Here is a 26257-nt window from a genome sequence, read left to right as displayed (position 1 = left end):
TAAGCATTTTTTTTTTTATTGACTGTCATGCTTGCTCATTCTTTTGGATATAGACACACGTACCCTTTTGGCTCTTTATCAACCATAGCTCACTTGTTGCAGAAGTAGACTTGCCAAAAATAGACATTCTAAAAATAGTAAGTTTCCCAAAAGTCAAAATAAGGGCAATCTGAGAGGCAATGAAATTTACTAAAAATAGACTTACTAATAATAGAATTTCTAAAAATAGTAAGTCAAGACATTCAATTCTCAAACAAGCAAATAATTTCCATTTTCAGAGCCACATGGACAACACTTTTCACATTTGACCAATTTTATCAATTCTCATTTGAAAGAGCGAACTTTAGAAGATTTAGCCCAATACTATCAAGAACTAAAGCCAAAAGAACAAGACCAAGAGACAAAAGGGGGCCCCCCATTTGCAATGGGGCGATGGTGTGAAAAGCCTACGACAGTTCTCTGTATATGTCATTTTTTTTTCTAGCATTTCTCAATGACGTTGGGTGGAGAAGCTTTTTTAAACAGTTTGACTTCCATTAGATCCTCCTTCTTGGCTCTTTGATATTTTTATTTTAGTGGTTTAATGGCAGATGTTTCTTGTTGGGCAATCCTTCCACTCTTTCGCATGGTTTTATGTCTGGAAAACGAATATTTAATCGCTTGCTTGGCTCTCCATTTTCTTTCCTCAGAAACAGAACAAATGGAGTGTGAGATATCTCTGAATTGGTGAAGATTATAGTGTTCAGGTTTTTGGTTTAATGTTTTTTTTGGTTTGAATCTCGATTCCTAGTGTCTAATGCATTGGATTTACTGGAATTGAGTATTGAATGGGTGCCATGGAGAGAATGGTTAATTTTGGTGGATTTTATGGTCATGGGTGTTGGCGGCATTGCTCTGTTTTAGCGTTGTGACAATATTTGAGCTTGACAAATCCAGAGGTGAGGCATTTTATCCATTTTCAATTGAATTTGCTGAAAGTTTTAACATTCTGATTGAGATCAAATACATGTTGAATGGGTGTCATTTTAATGTGTTGTGGTACACTTGTTGTGTTTTAATGGGTTTGTGTTTGACTGTTCTTGGTTGAATAAGAAAGAGTGGGTTGTATTGCAGCCAAATTGGATACGTATTTTAATGGGAGAAATGTAAGAAAGACTAGGACAGCAAGCTTCAATCATACTGACAAGTATGTGTCAAATACTTCTGCCCAGATTGCTTTTGTAATGATTGAGTTCTGCATCCTCTGTTATATTCAAATTTACTCGATTAGGAAGATGGGTTTATAAAAATAAATTGACTTCATTAAGGATTTCTTCTTCAAAATTGCAAATCGATACCATCTTTATATGTTGGATTTCCTTAAAGATTCTGATAGGACATGCCAAAAATATTGTGAACCCTTCCTGCTTAGAGTTGAATAGCCTAGTCGCCAACTCATGCATACTATTCCATTTTGTTTTGCTACTTTGGGCATAACCCAAAATTTATAGCTTATCAATCAAGCTACTCCCCACCCGAATAATGAATGTTACAGTGACAAGTGTATAAAAGGACACAATAGGATAATTGCAGTGGATGTTATAAGGATCCCGCGCATGAACCAAGGGACCAATTAAGAGAAGACAATGTCTGGTCACTTTAGACTAATCTCTATGTATCAGCGGCAAACTTGGTGTCTCACTTCAATCTAGACCAAAAAAATGCAACGGTTGGTTAAAAGATTGTATATCAAATTGGTTTCTCTCTTTCGTTTCTCAGATTCAGAGATCTAGAAAGTGATGAAGAAGATCCGTCTACATCAGTTTAACGTATCTCATAAGGATAAAGACCTATAACGATTTAGTTGTGGCCCTAAATTGTAAAAGTTTCATAAAGAAACGAAGTTTTAATACAAATACTGCTGATGTAGTAGAACTCTTAGAATTAGGAAAAAGATAGAGTTTCCGGTAATTTCAGTATTTTAAGAGAGCCATACAATCAATAAAACCAATGCCATGTAGGTAAGGTGTCAAGAAGTTTACAAAAAATTCTCTGAATCAAGGGGTTTTGGGTCCATGACAATGTACTGTTTTTGACTTTTGAAAATTTAATTTCCCTTAGAATAAAACTTTTACGTGCAACAGAAGCAGTGCAAGGGATATACCGATATAAAAATACTTTTTAAGTTAACATTGTTGTGGTAATGGTGTACAAGTAGGAGACAGTGAGGCTCATGCCCAATTAGATAGGTGGTCAAATTGATGCCTCGAAATAAACAATAACAGATGTGGAAATATCTATGGGTTTGGAGGGAGCTACAAAAGACACAACTCTCATTTACGACATAAGCAATAGCTCATGTTTTTCACAGCACTAGATCTCACTAGCAGATAAGAAGAAACTTGTACCAAATATCCATCTTCTTAGAGAGGGGCAAAAGAAGCAACAAGAAAAGGAAAAAGCTCTTTTAGAATGTGTGCATATATAATCATTTCTTATACCATCCTAAGAAAGTCGCATTGTCATTAAACAAACAACTTATTGGATTCATAAATCTGAAAACTGTAACACATAAATAGTAGAATTGAGTATTTCTTCTTCTTTATTTGTCTCCTAGTAGGCTTTGGTTAGCTTTGTGAAGTTTGCTGAAAGTGCAAACTGGAAATGAACAGAACAAGCAAAAGAAAAGAGAAATGCAAACACAAGATTTATCGTGTTTCACCACAAATTGTGGCTACGTCCACACTGTAGGGAAGATCTTTATTAATGTAAATACTTGAACTTTACATCACAGCTGTTGCTTCAGCTCTTCGAATACAATGAATCAAATAATGAACCTCCATTACATATTTATAGAGTCTCAAAGGAAATGAAGAGACAAACAATTGGAGGGAAACATAATAAAATATGCATAATAAAAGAATGATTGTTGGGCTTCACATATACACCCAACAAACCCCCACTTAAAGTCCAACAGCGGTAATTTATGAGTCTCCCTTGAATTTCCCTACTGTTATTTCTTTACAACGCCGAGAGAAGCTCGGCAGAACTCGAACTTCTCTCGTGGAACAACCTTGGTAAGTGCATCAGCTGGATTTTCCTCGGTGTTAATCTTCAAGACCCAAAGTTTTCCCTCTTCAAGTTTACTTCGAATGAAATGATAGCGAACCTCAATATGCTTAGTCCTGCTATGAAACACTGCATTTTTTGCTAAGTCAATGGCACTTTTGTTATCACAATACAAGGCTGATCCTTGTTGAGGACAATCAAAATTACCAAACAGACGTTGCAACCAAATCAACTCTTTTGCTCCTTTAGTGAGAGCAATGTATTCAACCTCAGTAGTAGAAAGTGAGACCACTTGTTGCAACTTTGATGCCCAACTAATTGCTGCTCCAGCAAATGTAAAAACATAAACAGTAGTCAATCTTCTATTGTCTAAATTTTCAGCCATATCTGAATCTATATAACCTCTGAGTGAAGTGTCTTTGCCACCAAAACACAGTACAAAATTAGAAGTGCCCTTAAGATATCTCAAGATCCACTTTACTGCATCCCAATGTTGTTTACCCGGATTGCTCATGAACCTACTGACACCCCCCACTACTTGGGCAATATCCGGATGAGTGCACACCATTCTATACATAAGACTACCGACTACTCAAGAATAAGGGATGTTCTTCATGTAGTCTTGTTCTTCTTGTGTCTTGGGACACATGGCTAAATACAATCTAAAATGATTAGCGAGAGGGGTGCTGACCGGTTTGGCATCTGCCATGCCAAATCTTTCTAGTACCTTAAGAACATAGTGTTCTCGAGAAAGCTTTATTTCCTTCTTGTGCCTATCATGGATAATGTCCATGCCAAGTATCCGTTTCGCTGCCTCTAAATCTTTCATGGCAAACCTTTCTGACATTTTTGCTTTCAATTCTGAAATTAGCTTCATAGATGAACCGGTGACAAGCATGTCATCAACATAGAGAAGTAAAAGAATAAAGGAACCATCAGGTAACTTCTTGTAATGGACACATGGATTGGATTCACATCGAATGAAATTATGTTCCATTCATGAATTGATCGAACTTGAGGTACCATTGCCTCGGAGCTTGCTTGAGACCATACAAGCTCTTCCTCAATCTGCAATATAAGTTTTCTTTACCACGTTTAATAAATCCTTTGAGCTGCATCATGTAAATTTTTTCATTTAGATCACCATGGAGAAATGTGGTCTTGACATCCAGCTGCTCAAGTTCAAGATCATGAGCAGCAACTAAACCAAGAATAGCCTGGATCGTAGTCATCTTGACCACGAGAGAAAAGATCTCATTGAAGTCTATCCCCTTTTGCTGATCAAAACCTTTAACAACCAGTCTGGCTTTATACCGCTTCTGATTTTTACCTTCATCTTTCAATCGATAAATCCATCAATTTTTGAGAGCTTTCCAATTTGGTGGCAAAGAAACCAAATCCCAAGTATTATTTTGCATTAGAGAATTCATCTCTTCCTACATTGCTGCCTCCCATTTGTGGGAATCTAATGCTTTACAAGCTTCTTTAAAGCTTGCTGGTTCAACTTGGTTTGAAAGCAAGAGTTCTGACTTTGCTTCTTCGGAGTACAAGAGTTCATAATCAGAGAATCGGGCAAGAAGCCTTCTCTGTCTTGTAGGTTTCCTCCACCCCTAAACATTCTCATTATGATCAGTATGTTCCTTTTCTTTATCCAAAGAGTTTTGTGTTTGGAGTTCAAACTCACTGCCTTTTGAAGATGTGTAAGAACTCCTCTTAAAATTTGAATGCACAGAATCAATCTTTGAATCATAGTTGTGTGAGTGACTCTACTCACTAGTAAATTGAGCCCTTGCTTCAAGCTGACTCATGGGTGGACTTAACCCATAATGTGAATTATCCAATTCTCCTGCAGGTCTGACAGTATTATCACCTGACTCATGAATTGTATGATAATGAGGAACCTGTGGCTGAGTATTATAAAGATCTTGATCAGAGGGACCACAATGTGAGCAATTGGAACCACCGCATTCACCCTTGCCTCTGCCAAGAACAGTCATGCTCTTTGAAAAGGGTGTATTGGGCTCTGTTATTATACCCATGTGGGGACAGAGATTACAATGGACGTGTTCTTCGACATTTGAATCATTCTGATTAATGATTTCAACCGTATGCAGGCTCGGTACAACTGCAGGAACATGCTTACTATTATTGCATTGTAAATCCCCTGCGTGACCTATTGAGGAGGTTAATGATCCACCGTAAGGGAGAGAAAGATGCCGGCAGCCAAGTCTGACAGTATTTTAAAGATTCATGCTTCCATCGGTGGCACTTTCCCGTGCATGACCAGTCAACTTTCGGTGGTGGTGAGCATTATTAAAAATGTTACCCTGCGAAACATAATGAGGAGCTGGAGAGCCATGGGTGAACTACTGACTGCAGTAACTATGCCAAGCTCCTCCAGCGATTGGGAGATTCAGCCCATGCTCATCGTGTATTGTAGGAGGAGCATGGGAATTTGTCATGTCTCTGTCTGCATCCAAGTGGCCAACTGTATGTGCAGATGATCCAGCATTTGAAGTTATTTTCCCAACATTTACTTCATGCTTGTGATTAGGTGCATCAATAGGGAGAGTAACTTCATCAACATAATTGCCATTTTCTCTGTACTCAAACAGAGGATGATCATCTCTATTCTGATTTGAAATTGGAGTTTCAAAACTATGACTACTCTGTTCACCACTAGTGTTAGAATGACTCCACATACTAGTAGAAGAAGAGAATAGAGGGACAAGAGCTAAGACTGAATTAGGAGATAAACTGCTTGAAGGAACATTGTTTTGATTTCTTTCAATGTTGGAGTTATTATCAAATATAGAGAAAGGGGCATATTCACATTTTTTTTTTTCTTCATGGTGTAATGCTGGAAATACCTTCTCATTGAAGATGACATCTCTACTTCTGATGATTTTCTTCCCAACTGGATCCCAGATTTTAAAACCAAACTGGTCTTCACCATAGCTCACAAAAATGCCCTTTTGTGACTTTGGATCAAGCTTTTTCCTTTTCTCCTTCGAAACATGTACATAAGCCTCGCATCCAAACACCCGGATATGTGAATATGATATTTTCTTTCCTAGCCACTCTTCCTCAGGTATGCCAAAATCCAACCGAGAAGTAGGACTTCGGTTGATTAAATATACCGCTGTATTGCATGCCTCTGCCCAAAACTCCTTGCCTAAACTGGCATTTGAGAGCATACATCGAGATTTCTCAAGGATTGTTCTATTCATCCTCTCTGCTGCTCCATTTTCTTGCGGGATGAATGGAACAATCTTAATTCTACGAATGCCATTATCCACATAAAATGAATCAAACTCCGATGAACAAAACTCTTCGCCATTGTCCGTTTGCAAGAACTTTATTTTGTGGCCAGACTGATTCTCAACTAAAGCCTTAAAGCTTTTAAACTTGCTAAAACATTAGATTTCTTATGCAATATGTAAATCCATACCTTTCTTGTGCAATCATCAAGGAAGGTGACGAAGAAGTTTGCTCCTCCAATAGAGCTTTCATCGGTGGGTCCGAACACATCAGAATAAACAAGAGCCAAAAGAGTACCTTTCTTTTCATGTCCGGTCCTCAAGAAGCTGACCCGCTTCTATTTTCCATAAAGGCAATGTTCACAAAATTGTAAGTCAACTGATTTTAGGCCCGGTAATTGCTCCCTTTTATACATAACAGCAAGGCCCTTTTTTCTCATGTGATCAAGCCTTTGATGCCACAATTCTGAATTGCTATCTTCAATTGTCATGGCAGCCCCCACTTCACCGATATTTTCTACGATATACAAGCTCCCAATCTTGTCTCCTTTTGCAACTAACATGGATCCTTTTGTGATTTTTCATGAATCAGTTAGAGAAGTGACAAAACCTTATGCAAATAGTTGACTTACGAAAATCAGATTTCTTTTTAGTTTTGTAACATGACACACTTCTTTTAATAGCCATTTAACGCCTCCTTTCAAGGATAATAAAATATCTCCTTTTCCTATTATTTCACATGCCTTATTATCACCCAAGTATACTTCACCAAATTTACCTTCTTGATAATTCGAGAAGCATTCCGTACATGAGGTGGCATGAAATGATGCGCCGGAATCCAAAACCCATGAGGCTGAAGTGGTCTCGATTGTAGATAAAATCAGCACACTATCATCTTTGTCATAGACGGTGTTGGCTTGACTTTCCCGCACTTGTTCTTGTGCTCTCTTATAACCTCTACAATCCTTTTTTACGTGACCACTTTTACCACAAAACCAGCAGTCTCCTCCTTTCTTTTCGCTTGACTTTGAGCACTTAGCTGATTTTGATCTGCTATGATGATTGTTTCTTCCTCTATTTTGGCTCCTTCCTCTATTTTCGGTGCTGACCGCTGTCAAGGCTTCACTGGATGAGGATTCCTTATTGCTTCTCGGCATATCCTCACGAAGTAGAGTTGCCATAACTTCATCATAGACAAACTTCTTGTTTAAGGAGTTAGAAGTACTAACTGCTATAACAACGGGATCCCAACTATCCAGTAATGAACACAACAAGATGATAGCTTTAGATTCATCATCTTGTGTCATGCCAACGGAGGTTGCTTGGCATAGCAAGGTGTTCAAATCATTTATATGATTCGACATCGCAGTCCCATCCTTCATTTTCAACTTGTAGAGCTTCTTCATAATAAATATTTTATTTGCAGCTGAGGCTATTTCGTACATAGTTTGAAGTTTATCCCAAACTTCCTTTGTCGAAGATTCGTTGTGAACATTGAATAAAACATTCTGTGATAAAGAAAGAAATATTGTTGCCTTTGCTTAATCATCAGTTTTAACTCAATCTTCATCCTTCATTGCAGCCTATTTCTTTGCCTTTCCATCAATTGCTATTGCCAAGTCTTGCTTGACTAACAATGAATGCATTTGAACTTTTCACAAGCTAAAATTCTGTCCTGAGAATTTCTGCACTCGCAAATCTTCCATGACTCCAGATTTTCAAACACCAAAATCAATCCCAGCATCTAAACCAAGCTCTGATACCAATTTTGAAGTTTGCTGAAACTGTAAACTGGAAATGAACAAAACAAGCAAAAGAAAAGAGAAATGCAAACACACAATTTATCGTGGTTCACCACAAATTGTGGCTACGTCCACACTGCAGGGAAGATCTCTATTAATGTAAATATTTAAACTTTACATTACAGCTGTTGCTTCAGCTCTTCAAATACAATGAATCAAATAATGAACCTCCATTACATATTTATAGAGTCTCAAAGGAAGTGAAGAGACAAACAATTGAAAGGAAACGTAATAAAATATGCATAATAAAAGAATGACTGTTGGGCTTCACATACACACCCAACAAGCTTGCTAGAAGCTGGTATCTCAGAAAGAGAAAATGAGTAATAGAAATTTCCTTTGCCTTTCTTATATTGTAGGATTCTACGTTTTCAATAGTAATCAACTAGAAAACCATTTTTCAATGAATATACCTATTTCAAATGCAGTGACACGAAACTACTGGTAAAATGGATGGAAACCCATTAATCCAAACAAGCATACCACCGCCCAGTAAATCATATTTATACCAATTATTAAAATTCAAATTTACCAGCTTCTGCAAACATGATTTTCTTACTTATGGAGTATTCATTTCTTATGCTACAGAAAACAAACTCGAAACATTTCAATAGCCAGATCTTCACAATTTATGTCCAACATTAAAATACATCTCACATTGCAATCATCTCGAATATGTAACTCTCTTTGAAACGTTAAGGACAATCCACTTAATCCAATCCTTTAAAAATATTATCAAATTGCTTGAAAATATCCTGCAAGTATAACCAAATCAGTGCATTATGTGAAGTGATTATTGCATTCAATGTTCAGAAGAAATAAGAGCTTCAATGGATCACACAACTCATTGAAACAAAGAAAAACTACTATCAAAATAGAGAAAAATAATAATATCACCATAGAGTTCTCAACCACTAGACTGCAATTCATTATCTTCCAATTATTGAAACATAGCACACCATTGAATACAATTAAATTCAATATTTGTCAAGAATTCAAACTATTTAAATCACACTTCTTAAGCAATCTAGATAAAAGCATTACAACCAGCATTGTTCAAAGGAAAGTGGGGTGAACAAATGGCACAATAAAGTGCAGGTTGTGGTCCATTTCAACCAAACAATCTTTACAGTGATTAGGCAAAAATGACAGTGATCAAGATGTGTTCCAAAATACACAGAAGTGTTGCCTCAGCAAGTAACCTAACATCACACAATGTCAAATCAAATCCTTATTAAGAAAATGGTCATCTAAGAGCCTCGAATGCCATCAAGATTCATCTTGTAATAATCCTCAGAGTCCCTCAATCCCATAACCCTTACAAATTTAAATCTCATTTCCGTTACACAATGTCATTTTGCAAATCTTTCCCACAAAATTAATGTCAGTGTAGGTTTTTTTTGCAATCATGACATTCTATGCGATATCTGCGAGGGCATTTCATGAGGTGACAGCTAATGAAGACATTTTGTCAAACATTTTACTCGCGCATCATCCTTCCTAAATCTTCAAGATGCTATGCTGTATGTTTGTATGCTATTCTGAGATTTGAATTTCTTCGAATTGCATTTGACATAGACCTTTGCATTTATCATATTTGGTTTACCCACAATGTGTTGTGATGGGTTACTCTTGTTTCGAACAGATCATGTGCATCCGATGATAATATATTTAATTGATGCACTCTTTCAAGTAGCAGCAAATATATCTCTGATAGATGTCCATATATTGATCAAAGATGCATTTCAAAAGAAACGCAGGAGCACACGAAAGTTTCCATATCCCAAACACAATAAAAATTAATAGAAGAGGCATCAGAATCCAATTCACTTTGGCCAGATGTACTTGACTGCGCCTCTGGTAAATAATTTAAGTTGAAACGAAGCAGCATATTACTGCAAACTATTCCTAACGGCATCTATCCATAATTTAGGCTTGACAGAATGAGGACAAGATGGCTAAAAGATGAACATACCAAAAGTTGCGCCTAAAAATGGTATTTGCTGAAATCCCAAATAATAAAAAACAGAGGAATGATTTAGGGAAGAGACTCAGTAATGGTTAGGAGTTTAACGATTTTGCTATGGAAAATGATAACACATGTATTAATAGTCAATTACACAGATATTAATAGTTGATCATTTTTTATTCTTTTGGGTTGTTGTTTGGTCTATTTGTGTCACAAGTACTGTATCTTTTGGTGAGCGACTATTGAGGGATAAATATAATGGGTAATGGGCAAGTGTTGTAAAATGATACGTTTCCACTATTTCACAGTCCACACCATACAAAGAGAGATTTGTAAATGCCCAAACACTGAAATCTTAGCTTTAATCTCTTCAGTCACCTAAGGAGGTACATCAAAATAATTGACATAATTCGACTTACAGTTTAGAAGATCTAGCCTGAGCGACTACTAGATCTCTTCCTCTAGATAACTCCCAAAAAAAAAGTTCCATGAAAGGTTTTCCTAATGAAGCATTTTCCAGTGTCCATAAATATGGACTAATTCTAGCCTTCATTGGCTTCCAGAAATTGTTACAAACTTCGCCAATTTAAAATAACATTTTAAAAACAAGACTCAAATCAATGCCAAATTTCATAAAGGAGATGTTGGAGTAAAGTGGCGTAGGCATCACAGCCTCTTGAGGAATCAGTTTCTAAACCATTTATTTGTTGCTTTCCCAAAATGGAACTAGCTTAAACAAGAGGCGCAGAGCAGCCAAGTTCTTGCGGGAGATGCTGCAGGTTTGTTACTTGGAGGGAAAAATTTGTAGTTTAAAAACTGACATGGAGGATGGTCAGTCTAAGAAGGAACACTTTTTAATCTTGAAGGATGTTGGATTTTCTGTTTTATGGATCAGAGTACCATATATTAATTGTAGTAATGTGCATTATGAGAAATGCCACCTGGTTGCTGACAAAGAGAAAGCAAAGATTTTGCATGGAGCATTCTATTTTGTTGCTGGGCTTATATTTTATCTTGGATAACTTTTCGAGGAAGCGAAATCATGCCCTATGCCATAACAATAATAATAAACCTTTCCAACAAGCAAACTCGTGTTGGTTTGTAAATTCTGGCCAGTCATGGATATCCTCTAGTATACATACAACAGATGGACCAACTCTCACCTAATACAATGCTAATTTACTGATATATTGTTTGTTTCTCTTGGCTACCATTTAATTCTATATAAAGTTGACGTGTAGCTGGAAGGTCAATGGACTGTGTTCGCATTAAGTAGCAGCGATTTTGTTATTTTAGTCACGTACATTAATCCCTCTGTACATTTTGTGTTTGTATATTAAACATCATTGAGAAGCATGCAAGTGTACAGATATGTTAACTAGACTTGGTTATGAAAAAATATAATAATAAATTGTACGGTAGTTTGAAAGTCTTATGAAAGCTTGCCTTTTAATTCCACTAAATTTTCATGGAATAGAAGCAGTCATAAAATTAATTTCAAAAACTTAAAATTTTATAACTGGATGACATCAAGCGATCTATTTTGAGGCCTGCAGAAGGCTTAAATTATGTGGCAGATTGGATTATATGGCAGATTGGTATTAGATATAGACAACTTAAAATTAGAAATAGGTAGACCAAGACTGATGTGCTCTTGATTTCTACGCATACACCAATCAAAAATGTCTTTGATACAATGAATATGTTAAAGCAAAAACAGTATTATTATTATATCCACAATTAAACTATTTTCTAACATTTTAATCCCATGGTAAAGTTATAATAAAAATGATAGAAACAGGCGAAGAAGAAATAGATAAGAGACATGAAAATTATATTAAATATTGAAATGAAACTATGCACCAATATGAGCTTTGTCTCTTTCATAGAGTGATTACATTATTTTTTCTCAACTCATGGTATCATATATTTCATACTCAACCTTCAAGCTTGCATCCTACAGTTCTACAGAGCTGGATTCCACTGAGAGAGTGAAATATGGAGAGTGAAAGGTGTATGAAGCATGCAATGTGTTATATAGATATTTTTATCAGAGTTATATGATGAAATATAAGAATCGATTCTATGGTGGATTTAAAGAGCTACAAGTTCAAATTAGAAAGCTTGCCTCTTATTCTGCTACTTAGTTTTTATCCAACTGAAGCAATCATCAAATTAATTTCAGGAAATGGTAGATCAGTATGGGATTTCTAAGCATTCAATAACGAGAAGTGTCTTCGATACAATTAATATGTTCCTTCAAAAACATATTCTGTTCTGACATTATTATTGGAACCATTTGAACTACTTTCTAACATTTTAATCTCTTGGTAATGTAAAATCCAAAATGATGAAAATAGGAGAAGCATAAATGAAGAAGTGTGAAATTTATATTAAATATTAGAATGATACTATGCACAAGTTTGAACTTTGGCTCTTTCTAGCCATAGTTACATTATCTTTTCTCAACTAATGCATCTTATAGCCTACAGAGCTGGATTTGACTGAGAGAGTGGATACAATCTAAAAATTCAAACAATGTATAGCAAAATAAACAGTTGCAGACATGATGGGGGATACAGAGAAAACAACTGCTGACATAGTTGTTTGTATAAGATCTGAAGCTGTGGCGACCGGTTTTTGTCTAGCTTTATGTATTCTTTATTGAGTTACTTGGAGTCTCCTCAATCATTACCTGGCAATCTTTCAGATCTAGGTAAAGGTTGAGGTGTTGTTGCTGTACATAACAAGATAGTGCCCTTCTGTGTCTCAATTTCACAAATTTTCGTTTACGTAGTGATTATAGAACTAACAATTCAAAGTGGAATTAGAACTTTTGGGTTATACTTGCTGGAGCTGACCCAGAACATAGAGCATTAGTAAACCACTCTAAAATTACCTTCTTCTCTGTATTAAATTTTATATATGTATGCCTCATACAATTAATGTTCTGAAAATATCATATGCATGCAAAGTGTTCACTGTACTTTCATTATAATAAGTATAACAACATTATACTATTTATTATCACCATTTTTAACATAAATATTTGCATATTACGTGAAGACCTTTGGGGGTGCAAAATAACCAATACGAAGAATCTAAACAAACTGGCAAAAACAATAAAATTAGGAAACTTAGTGTGAGAGTAAGATTGTTCATCATGTTTACTAAAGATAAAATAGAAACTAGCAAATGTTCCAATCAGGAAACATACATAGTAATAGATATAAATAAACCAACAAATATTTTAAAACTCCATTCAAGAGCAAGGCTGGTAATCATGTTTACTAAACATATTTAACAAATATTGGAATGCTGCATCAATCAGAACTGGAAAATGCTTACAAGCTCAATTCTCTCTGGAAATATTACATCATGAGAAATAAAGAAAGGAGACAAAGCAAGGAAGAGAAAAATAATTATGGATCTTTGAAACAAAAGACCGATATAACATACTAATGAAAGACATAAAAAATTTGACCATTTAGGTCATCCAACTGGGCCATTTTGAGCCTTGTTACTCGGTTATCAAAATGTCTCAATTTTGATCTGGTTGATCTTATGGTTATTTGTGAAATACATCTCATTTTAATAGTTGAAATGATTATTTTATTTCTGATTTTTTGTGAATTTCTGAATCTTCATATCTTCGGCTCGTTCTCAGCTCCACCTAGCACTCGAAATTTTCAAAATCAGGCTTCTGAACCTCAAGTTATTGCAGGTTAATGGTTAATGGAGAGGACCCAAATTACGCATTTACAAGTTTATCATTAACCATTAACCTATCAAACAGGTCAATGATAACTTTCAAATTATGTATTTTGGAAGAGGTTAACTAACCTCTCCAAAATCACGTATTCCTTCTATCATCATTAACCTCTTTGAGATGGTTATTAACCTCTTTGAAATTTCTCCATGATAAATTAGATATGTGAATGGCTTGAAATAAAATTTAAAAAGAGAGATTAAAAGATCCGCCTGATAAGAAGATGAAAGTTATTAAAATTTTTGGGAGGCGGATATCTGAGGAAATAAAACAAGTGAACAGAAAGTGGGAACAGTAAGAAGATAAATGTACGACATTACCAAAGAGAAGAGGTCTCTTATCTGCTACCCTGCCGCACAAAGCATTTGATTTGAATTCCATTTTAATTAACCTGTGATGAAGTTCCTGATAATCCACCATGCGTAGTGGGAGGTAATTCAAATTGTATAAACAATGTGGAAGTTTCTTAAAGGCTTGAATTAAGCTCTTCTACTGTCGTACATTAGATACCAGCTTGTGTATAAAATGTGGCACTGAGGGTAATATCTTTGGCGTTAGTGAAGTAATATCCCTCATATAGTAAGATAATATTGAAGCGCTTATTGAAGTCAGTACTTCACATTCACTGGGGTTTCAACCTAGGGCCTTTACGCCACTTTCCCACTGCACAAAGTTGACGGCAACAGTTTCAAGTTTCAAGTTTTATAAAGGAGCACACTGTTCTCTCCACGCCAGTAGGATAAAGACAATTGAAAAAGAAAAAAAAAAACTAAACCTGCGGTTTATCAAAACAGTCATTTGCCACCCAGTCCACTCTACCGCCAACTTAAGTGCACCAAGGTGAATAAGCCTGCGGGTATTCTTGTATGGTCTTGTGGATGAATCCATTTCTAGATTATAGTTTTCCCAAATGATTATCCATGTTTCTACGATTTACCAATGCTTATCTTTCTCGTTTGATAGAGAAGGAAAATAGAGAGCTTTCATAGACATCAAAATGGAATTGATGATAAATATGAGAACCTTTGCAGAAATGGAATGAATGATAAATGTGAGAGCTTTTGTATAGTTTGGAGACCATTATCAATGATAAGATTGGTGCCATAGCCTGAGTGGTGGAAGGTGGCAGTCCGGTTCAGTAATAATTTTATCTGAATGAGTGAAGGAAAGGCATGACAGGACTGTGGCTTTGAGATGACGTAAAGAAAGGAATGCACCTGCGATGATGCTCAAGCTTTTCACATTAGAAATGTGCAAAGACCACTGGGGCCATTTCATGCTTTCGAAATTGAGTGCAGTGTCAAGATTGGTCATAGATCTTGTCCTTTTTCATATCGATACCATTGAGTTCTGTGGCGCTCTTTCTAAAAGTTTCAAGAGCCTTGAATCGAAGAGAATTCTAATGGTTCATTTTCAAATCCATGGACATGTTATGGAGGATGTAAGCAATACATGAGACTGCACTTGACTTGTTTGATGTAATGCCTAAATAGAAAAGTGGAGAACATGGACAAAGCATCTAGACTATTAACAAAATGTTTGACAAAATGAAATGCTCATTACTGACCCATAATTCGGGGAGCTTCATTGAGTTTGTCTCCAAACATTAAGTCATCCAAATTCAGATTAGCATCCTTGTTTTCTTTGACAATTGGCAACCTACATATAGGTTGGAGCATCATGAATGTCATACAGATCCATGAGTAAATGATAGGCTGGGCATGACAAAAATTCTTGTGAATGTTTAATACAAAACATGGTCATCTTCAGTCAAATGTAATGTTGGTAGATCTTTTTAATAGAATAGTTGGTTTGTCACTTTGAAGCAGGAAATAAAGAGTACAGTGTGGGGTTGAAGACATTCGACATATTTGAGAAAAATATAATAATCAAGCCATGAAGTATAAATATCAGAGGCTAGATTATGCCCCCATTTTAAAAGGTATGCTTCCAGACATTGGTGATACCATTTTAGGAAGTGTTTTCCTTCAAGAGTTTTGGTCATCTCTTGAGAGCGAGGAAAAGACTCCTTTCGCCGGAAAGATTTTGGAAAGTGGCTTAACTTGAGTAGGAGGGCATCCCATTTCAGCACAGTGCCCAGACCTAGTATTGGAATGCATGAAGGCTTATCATCCAAATACTAGAGAAGTTATTTCATCAAATAATAAAGTTATTGTCTATCTAGATCATGTTTCTATTGCCATTCATTGCCTTCCTATTGGATTGTCTTGTTGGAAAGAATGCTTCTGAGAGGGGGGCTGAATCAGAAGTACTAGCCCTTTTAACTGATTCAAATCCTTAATAACATATTTTGAAATGAGCATGCATGCATATAAACTTTAAGCAATCGTAAGAAACAAATATGCATCACCACATAACACTTAAGATTTGTTAACCCAGAAACCCTCCAGGAATAAGAAGGTAAAACTGGGGTGGGACTGATACCCAAAAAATCACTGCAGTGATAATGTTTAACCACTTCTGATGGTCTCCCTTGTTAAAGGCCTGCCTTGTCAAAGGCTTTACACTATATCAATAGTGGCCTAGTTAAAGGATTTCAAACACTTTACATGAAGTGTTACCGTATTAAAGGATTTAATCACCTATTGAAAGGATTTACAAAATAGCTGCTAAGCTAACCTATCATTATAGGATTTACTATCTAATACAATGGTTAAAGAGTATTAGGTATGATAAACCTGATGGCTTACAATCCTTCGATTGCTGAATACAGGCACTTGATCTGCTCTTCTGTGATCTTGATTCTCTATGATCTGATTCTCTTCTCTCTGATATTAGACTTCATTATACACTTTTTCATGCTCTATCATTTCTCAATTTGATTTCGTCTTCCTTATAAAGACACTCGAAGACTTAGGGTTAGGTATGGATCTACGATCCATATTTAATCTCTGATTTTTGCTTATTCCTTGCACATCTCTTATTGGTTGCATGCCTTCTCCATTTTTCTTATTGGCTACATGTAGATTACATAGGAAATATGAATGATTTGATCTTATCACTTAGATCTTTCGAGATTTGTCTTATGTCGGCTATGAAAACGTTTTACATCTGAGTTTGTGAAGTTTCAAACTCATATGATGATTCTGTGTTACTCGGCACTTACTACTTCCTGATGCTTGGCACCTTCTGTAACTTGGCTTCTGTATATGCTCCTATCTTGCTCGGCATCCTTTAAGACTTGGCACCAGAATGATGCTAGGCACTTGGATCATGCTTAGCACCTGTACTCACTTGGCACCTGATCTTCACTCGACACCTGAAGGTTGCTCGGCACCTAAAGATTACTCGGCACCTAATGTCTTTTTTGACTCGGCTCATGTTTTGGCTCGGCATACATGATGTAGTCGGCTCCAATGTAGAATGTAATTAAGTGTGTTGGCACTCAATTGTCAAAAACCATTATGAGGTTAACAATCTCCCCCTTTGACATGAGTGACAAAAACACTTAACTAACCTTATGAGTACATGTACTAAACTTACTCGGTATATACAGAGATTAAAAAAAAAACTTACTCAAAATTGCAAAACGTATATATACCTCAAAATTTGTGTAACTCCCCCTGAGTCGATTGTGCCAATGTCTTGTGCCATTATGCTTAATGTTCTCTTTAATATATCTTCAACATATTATCTCCCCCTTAGACTTATCTCCCCCTTTTTGATACTTATGTCAAAGGGTCCTAAATAGTAATGCCATGTTTGGCCAAAAATGTCTTGTTTACCTCAAGGAGTATTTGGAGAGCTGCATCCCAGTTATTTAAGGCAATATCCAATGACTTTTTTTCGATTGCAAGCTATGCTACAAGATCAACAAGTCCTTCATGTGTGGAAATATTGGGATCCTTCTTCAGGACTATTTTTGCATACAATTTCTCCTTGTGCAATACTTCTAAGTGAGGAGTTATGGAGGCTTGAATTTGCATTAGCTTTTCTTTGATAGTGGCCTCTTCTGCTGATAATACAGCTAATTCCCTCTGAGTGTGTAAGGTATGAGAAAATTGTGTTGCACTCTGTGCAGGATCGGAGGGTAGTTGCATGCTGGAGAGTTTTAATTTGCTCTCAAGATTCAAAATTTTATGATTTATTTCGTGTGTGAACTTGGAAAAATCACACAATTTACTGTAAAGGGTGAATATGTTCCCTAATACACTTTTTACATTTTCTAATTTCTTGGCTAGGTCAACCTGTCCCAAAATTATGTTATTAGCTATTTTTTGGTTGATTCCAATAGTTTTGCATTAGTATCATGGTCTTCATTATTTACTTGATCAACTATATCAGATAATTGCTCAAGTATTGGCCTGTTTGCATTTGAAGGTTAAAGACTAAAAGCATCCATGAATATATCTTTTTATTTCATTCAGTGCCTGCTTGTATTTGTAGTCTCTTCTCATTGCCTCTTGTCTCCTCCTCTTATCCAATGCACTTTGTATTTCATTCATCTTCTCCTCATTGACAGAGCTTGAATCATAATAGGGTATTTTGATTTCTTCATCAAGCTCAGGAATACCATAATGTATGGTCCTGGCTACCCTTGTAGAACTTGAACTTGGAGTACTGACATGTAAAATTATCTTTTCAGTGCTCTGCTCATGACTAGATTTGGTGGGAGTTCTTGTTTTTGGTAATTCTATCAAAGTTTGTATTGTAGACTCCTCTTTATTCTGGGTTTCTTCCTTGTCCTCTTCTTCTTGCTTGTCTTCTTCTTGTTGTGTTACTGCTACTGGGGGTGTACTCACTATCTAAGCTATTGTCCCTGTGATAACCTCTATTGTTGCACTTGGCTCCTGATGAGTTTGAGTGCCTAATCTTGGTGGTGACGGAGGTGGTAGAAATGTAAGTCCAGTAGTTTGTGTGATTTGAGGTGGTTGTTTTGATGGCACCTTGACCTCTTTAAGTTTATCTACTGACTTTTGAAGACTATCCACACTAACCAATATGGAATTTGTACATAATTGTGCTTGTAGATTTGTTTGGTCAAGGATCTTGGTAAGATCCGCTGTAGTTAGTGGATTGATGTTTTGACAAGTGGTGTCAACAATATCCTTAATCTTTATGATTTTTGTAGGTGTGGTAGGTGAGTGAGGCAAGCTAGGAGGTGAAGGATGTGTGTCTTGCACACTTTTCTATTCATCAGTTCCTTTTTCTTCATCTTTCCTTTCCTCCTCTCTTTCTTTCTTATTTTCCTCTTCTTCAACCTTTTTCTCTTCTTCGATTTTCTCTTCTCTTCTCTTCCTTCTTTCTTCCGATTTGGCAGTAGCTTCTTCTTTGTATATTTCTTCAATAACATCTTCAAATGTTTTGTATAAGTTTTTCCATACTCTTGTTTTTCTCTGCACAACTTCTTCAATTTTGTTTTGCAGGATGGAGAATGCTCTATATTTTGGTGTAAACCTTTTATTATGCCTTTTGACTGCTTGAGTTACCTGTTCTTTTGTCAAATCAGGTAGTAATTTTGCTAGGGTTGATTCCCTCATTTCTTTCTCCATCATTAGGCAGAAATGCCATCTGTCTTCTACAATTTTAGACAATTCCTTTGGCAATTTTCCATCTAGTTCAAGAGGTGTATACTTGAACTGTGCCATAAATGCATAGACTGATTCTTCTATGCTATTTTGTTCCTCTTTATTAAACTTATTGAAATCAAGCATTTTCATTTCATTTAGGTCTCCATTCCTAATCTTCTTACATAATATATCAATTGAAGATTTAGGAGGACTTACCTCTTCAATCTGATCTTCTTCATCAGTATCAGGTTGGGCCACATATCTTTTCCTTTTTTTTGGCCCTTCCTGTGCCTTTGTATTTTTCTTCTTTGTGGCTTCCTCTTTAGCCTTCTGGGTAGAGGTCCTTGTTGTAGCTCTGGTTGTTGGCTTCTTTGGCATTTGCATAACAACTTTCTTTGGTGAGGGCTGAGAGGCAAGAGAGGTCTTTGTTTTCCTTTTAATGACTTTGCCTCTGATGGGTGCTTCCTTGGTTTTTGTTTCCTCGGCACTCTCATCTTTCTCTTCACCTTGTTTTTGAGTCATTTTGGGTGGCTCTTGTTCTGGCTCACCTTCTTCTTCTCCTTCACTGATCTCTTCTTCTTCACTTGCTGCACTTGATTCTTCAACACCAAATTTCTTCTTTATCTATTTTACCAACTTGTCCTTTTTCTTTACTGCTGAGGCTATCTTGAGTTCTATAACAACTCTTGATTTTATAGTGTCATATGTCCCAAATGCCTGGGCAGATTTGTCCATTTCCTCTGCAAGTAAAGCTGTGATGGTTGCAGAAGCTTGGTCAACATCAAGCTCATATCCTAATGGTCTTAGCCATCTTGTTCTAGGAAGGACTGCTTGTATGTAGGTGTAATCAATATCAACAAGAAAACATATGTCATTTATATGCTTTTCTACCAAGGAGACTGGTATCCTCATTCTGTTCTTCATTGCATTTTTGAAATCCTCAAAATAGATAGACATTTGATCATCAAAGCTATCTCCCATTTGTCCAATAAAATCATTAATTTGATCAACAATTGTTTCATTTTGACTCCAGTTGACTTTGCCAAATGAAGGGAATTCCTTGATTACATAGAAGAACATGCAAACCAATATTGAACCAAATTCGCACTGTGCTCCCTTGGATTTTCTAATAGCTCCAAGATTTTCATTGATCTGTTGCAATAGTTCTACAAGATCATAAGTGTGGTCTTTCTTTACAATTTTGTATGCCACATCAACTGCTATGCAGAGTACACTATTTAACCTGCTGGATTCATAGAGCTTATGTGATATGATCCTTGCAGAAAAATCTAAAAGAGGATTAGTGACAGTATTTATGGTCATTCCTCTGTTGTTCCACTTTGCACCTGTATTTTTCTTAATTGTTTCCTTCTTTTTGCTCCTCAATGTTTTTGGCTGATCTAGGGTTGGAAAACCAGTAACCCTATGAACCATTTTCTTAGTAATCTTAACTTGCCCTTGTTCTAGCCATAATGATCCATCATAGATTCTGCTGAGTATAATTCGTATCCACTCATTTTTGAATATGATTGGGAAAACTAGGGCTTTGGTTAAACCCTTCTTTTCTATGATATAAAACTCATCTTTCAAAATACCATTTTCGCAGAGTTTGTCATAGGCATTGAAGATTTCCAAATCTCCTATGGCTCATATTTTACAGTTGTAGCATTTTTGCACATCCTAAACCATAATGACTTTTTCAGGAATGGTGGATAGGGCACCAGTGAGATCATTATTGTATGCAACCTCTGGTATTGGTCTAAACTCAGGTTGCTTAACTTCGTTGCTGACAAGTTGAATTTCATGACTCTTTTTCTCTTGGGTCATTTTTGAGCTTGTTGCTATTTGTATCCAAACTAGGGTTTTAACAATTTTAAAGAAAAACTTTTCAAACTGTAAAACTCGACACTTGTGGGAAATACCTGAATAGATACTTTGATCGCTTGGGTGGATGTTGATTTGCTGCAAATAACTGGTTGAAAGCTTGAAAATTGCTCAGACGTGCTCGAAATAATCGCTCTTTGTTTGAATGACTCAGGAATGAATTGAATTTTACTTTTTAACAACAGAAGAAACTTTTGCATTTAATGCATTTTAGTACCTACACCTGTCACTCGGCTTCCAAATGTTCTTCAACTCAACATCCACTTGGCAGCTATGTTTACTCGGCATCTACTAACTTTGTTGACAGTAACTCTTGCTTTTATTTGGCTGATTGATTCTTCTACTCCTGCAAATATTAGCAGTATGTCCCTTTTAATTACAGTAATGACAAGTGGGTTTAGAATCCTTACCTTTGTCACTTCTTTGCTCAACACTCTTTAATGATTCACCAACCTCAGTGCTATTGTATCCAAGTCCTGATGTATCATGGGTTGATCTTGGGAATTTTAGTAACTATACAAATTACTTTATGGCTTCACTTGACTTGTTGAGATTTTCTACTATCTCCTTTTCTCTATTTAGTTCATTCTGTAATTGTTCATTTTGTATCTTCAGAGTAGAGATCTCAATATCTTTCATATTAAGTTCATGATGAAGGTTCATCATTTGAGAAAGTGTATCCATCTACATGTTTGAAATCCTTGTTAATTCAACACTCTTTTCTTCCAGTCTATTTGTAAGATTTCTTTTGTCATCTTCCATCATGACTTTGTCCTCAACTGCTCTTTTCTTTTGTTCAGTGATTTCACATAGTATTATGGCCTGTCATTCATGTTCCATCTTGAGAGATCTTATCTCATTTGCTTGATCTTTTTTTTTCTCCATCAGTTCTACTATTGCTGCATCAAATTCTTTAGTGTCTCCATTGGCAAACACTTGTGTGGTATCAATCTCCTTGTAGTGTATGCCATTTTCAGCTATGACTATCTCCTTTCTTCTTTTAAAAGATTTTCTTAATTCCACTCTAGCTTCCTCTACCTTTTGTAGAGCGAGATGCACATCTATCACTTGGTTTTTAATGATCTTTTCAAGTTTGAAAACTTCCATCCTTAGATCTTTTCCTCCAAGCTGTTAGGCTTCTCTGTGAGAGAAACTGAGCTCTAATACCAATTGTTGGATTGTCTTGTTGGAAAGAATGCTTCTGAGGGGGGGGGGGGGGGGGGGGGGTGAATCAGAAGTATTAGCCCTTTTAACTGATTCAAATCCTTAATAACATATTTTGAAATGAGCATGCATGCATATAAACTTTAAGCAATCATAAGAAACAAATATGCATCACCACATAACATTTAAGATTTGTTAACCTAAAAACCCTCTAGGAACAGGAAGGTAAAACTGAGGTGGGAATGATACCCACAAAATCACTGCAGTAATAATGTTTAACCACTTCTGATGGTTGGCCCTGTTAAAGGCATGCCATATCAAAGGCTTTACACTATATCAATAGTGACCTGGTTAAAGGATTTCAAACACTTTACATGAAGTGTTACCTTGTTAAAGGATTTAATCACCTATTGAAAGGATTTACAAAATAGCTACTAAGCTAACCTATCATTATAGGATTTACTTTCTAATACAATGGTTAAAGAGGATTAGGTATGATAAACCTGATGGCTTACAATCCTTCGATTGCTGAATACAGGCACTTGATTTGCTCTTATGTGATCTTGATCCTCTATGATCTAATTCTCTTCTCTCTGATATTAGATTTCCTTATACACTTTTTCATGCTCTCTCATTTCTCAATCTAATTTCGTCTTCCTTATAAAGACACTCGAAGACTTAGGGTTAGGTATGGATCTACAATCCATATTTAATCTCTGATTTTTGCTTATTCCTTGCACATCTCTTATTGGTTGCATGCCTTCTCCATTTTTCTTATTGGCTACATGTAGATTGCATAGGAAATATAAATGATTTGATCTTATCACTTAGATCCTTTGAGATTTTTCTTATTTCGGCTATGAAAATGTTTTACATCTGAGTTTGTGAAGTTTCAAACTCATATGTTGATTCTATGTTACTTGGCACTTACTGCTTCCTGATGCTCAACACCTTCTGTAACTTGGCTTCTGTATATGCTCTTATCTTGCTCAACATCCTTTAAGACTCGGCACTAGAATGATGCTCAACACTTGGATCATGCTCGACACCTGTACTCACTCGACACCTGATCTTCACTCAGCACCTAAAGGCTACTCGGCACCTGATGTCTTTTCTAACTCAGCTCATGTTGTGGCTCGGCATACATGATGTACTTGGCTCCAATGTAGAATGTAATTAAGTGTGTTGGCACTCAATTGTCAAAAACCATTATGAGGTTAACATTTCCAATTGCCTACCAGAGTGCAATATGCCAATATCAATCTAAGAACCGCTAAGGAGTACTTTATCTTAAATCAAAATTAGTGTTTGAACACTGTTGCTAGGTCATGGCTCTTGCAACCAGGGAAAGGGAAATCTCAACTGGCCAAATCCATTCACAGATCATTGCAAAAAGAAGACATAGCAAACATGGTAACTCTATTAAGCAGGATAGTTGGACTTAGAGATTCACATGAGTTCGAAGGTTGGATGTCCCTGTTTATTAACATGGTATGCGAAGGGAAGCAACACATTGATTGGGTTGAAATTGTTAGTGACTCATTGAATAGACAACTCATGAAACTTCAAGAAAATGATTGCTTCTATATGACTTCATACCTTTTATACGCTATTACAAGTACCAAAAGTTGACCAGGGCTTAACCGACAAGGTATACATGATGATACCTCTATAATTCACAATCATCTTCCTCGGATATAGTATGACAATAGCCTGCATCATTTTAGAAGAGTGAATGATGCATTCACAATGCTGACTGTAAGAGAAATCCAAAGAAACATGGGACTTAGAATTTCACCAGAAGCAACAATGAAAGTACAAAAATATGGAAGTGTCTTCATATAGTTCCCGAAGTTCACTTATATTAGGTTAGTTGCCTATGATGGGTGTCCCTTAATGCTACCTAGAATAGTTGATGATAAATTGCTCTTGATTGAAATGTGTAGGTAGATTAGTCAAATCAATAAACTTTGTAGGAACAGGATGATAGATGAAATACCTTTTCCTATCGGCATCAGATATTATAGTTGTGACATTGCATTAGATGCAAGGAATATAGAGAGATCCATTGGGGTAAGTGCAAGAAGCTGGGTCTCACTTTTGGGCAAAAAGTGGAAGTGTTTTTCCTATTTTTGATATTTTTGTCAATTGATGTCAAAATTTGAGGTATTTAGAGATTGACTATAAAAAAACTTTAGAAATAAAATTTTTAGTGTTCAAAATCTTGTTTATGAATATGTAATTTATTTGTGTACCCATATGATAAATTTTGTTTTTGGTATAGATTCTTAAAAACCACTTTTTCAAAATGCTTGTTTCAGGACCATACCATGCTCGTGTACAGACACCATAATTTGACACAAATGAATGAATTTTCATAAATCCTTTTAAAGGGAGTTACCTAATACACCTGAGATTGATGAAAATATTTTTTCCTTAATTTTTTATTGAATAATTTTTTTATTATTACTTGTTAATTGGCTATAAAGGTAAGTTTCAAAACCTAATTGATGTCAAAATTTGAGGTATTTAGAGATTGACTATAAAAAACCTTTAGAAATAAAATTTTTAGTGTTTGAAATCTAGTTTTTGAATATGTAATTTATTTGTGTACCCATATGATAGATTTTTTTTTTTGGTATAGATCCTTAAAAACCACTTTTTCAAAATGCCCGTTTCAGGACCATACCATGCTCGTGTACAGACACCATAATTTGACACAAATGAATGAATTTTCATAAATCCTTTTAAAGGGAGTTACCTAATACACCTAATATTGATGAAAATATTTTTCCTTAATTTTTTATTAAAAAATTTATTTTTTATTAATTATTAATTGGTTATAAAGGTAAATTTCAAAACCTCTCGTGTACGGACACCATAATTTGATCAAAATTTCACTTAAAAAAAAAAAAAAATTAACCTCAAAAGAATTGTATGTAGATTGATGACATATAAATTAATTTAAGAAAAATTATAAAATAAAAAAGTTATTAATGTTTTAGTGAACTTCACTATTTTACATTAGGTACCACCTTTCATTAAAAAATAATGCAAAACTAGTAAATAAAATTATAGCACTATAAAATTTATATTTTTGAAATCAAGATAGTGTGAGCTCTAATGGGTCTTTGTTTCATAAAAAAATTTGATCGGGAAGACCCTCTAAAAATTATTGCAAGGCATGAATTTGTCAGTTCAATGCCTTAGCCAAATCTTGGGAGGTCAAGGCATAAGTTTGGCCTCACCAAGCCTATCCCAAACCAAAATTTGAAGTGGAAGAAAAAAGTCCCGCCCAATGTTGTAAGAAATGGGTACCCATTATTTGAAATTCAAAAAATAGGTACCCATTTTGAAAATGTCAAATTGGCATACAAAATCCCCACAAAAAACAAAATTTTAAATTTTTAGAAATGGGTACCCAATTTTTAAAAGTAAAAAAAGGGTACCCATTTTTAAAAAATACAATTTTATCCATTTTTTGAAAATAAAAAATAGGTACCCAATTTTGAAAAAATGGGTGCCGAATTTTTAAATCTAGGATCAAGTGCTCGAGCCTAAAACGGGTACCCATTTTTTAAAAACATGTACCCTTTTCTAAAGGAGTACAATCTCAATCTGTAGACTTCCACGAAATTGAGACCCGACTCCTTGCATCTACTCGTTGCAGTTAATGAGTTAAAGCTCAATCCCAGCTTGGGTCACTTTCCAGCTCTAGAGGACTTTTGGAAGGATTATGAAAATGATTTTGAAGTTGGGAAGAGAGATTGGATGTGACTTACAGTAAGGCAGGTAATAGACTTCAAGGTGGATATTGATGTGACAAGTGT

General features: G+C 35.7%; 1 long non-coding RNA gene across 6 annotated transcripts in view; it reads left to right on the top strand.

Moving 5' to 3' along the window:
* The first annotated feature begins 483 nt into the window (after positions 1–483).
* The window catches only part of LOC149531576 (uncharacterized), a 59879-nt gene continuing 34105 nt past the window's right edge, over positions 484–26257 (top strand). For 3 of the 6 annotated variants that reach the window (XR_016358576.1, XR_016358575.1, XR_016358578.1), the window contains exons 1-2: positions 484–938; positions 1114–1186. This is a non-coding gene — a long non-coding RNA (uncharacterized LOC149531576). Of the gene's footprint in view, positions 939–1113; positions 1307–12564; positions 13048–26257 lie in introns of those variants that run through there. The other 3 variants (XR_016358579.1, XR_016358577.1, XR_016358574.1) reach the window with 3 other exon arrangements.

Source organism: Cupressus sempervirens, chromosome 11, assembly GCF_028749045.1.
Source record: "Cupressus sempervirens isolate cs-2001-9-10 chromosome 11, ASM2874904v1, whole genome shotgun sequence".
Classification (NCBI taxonomy): domain Eukaryota; kingdom Viridiplantae; phylum Streptophyta; class Pinopsida; order Cupressales; family Cupressaceae; genus Cupressus; species Cupressus sempervirens.
Note: the sequence above shows the minus strand (reverse complement) of the source record. Positions and strands in the feature narration are given on the sequence as shown.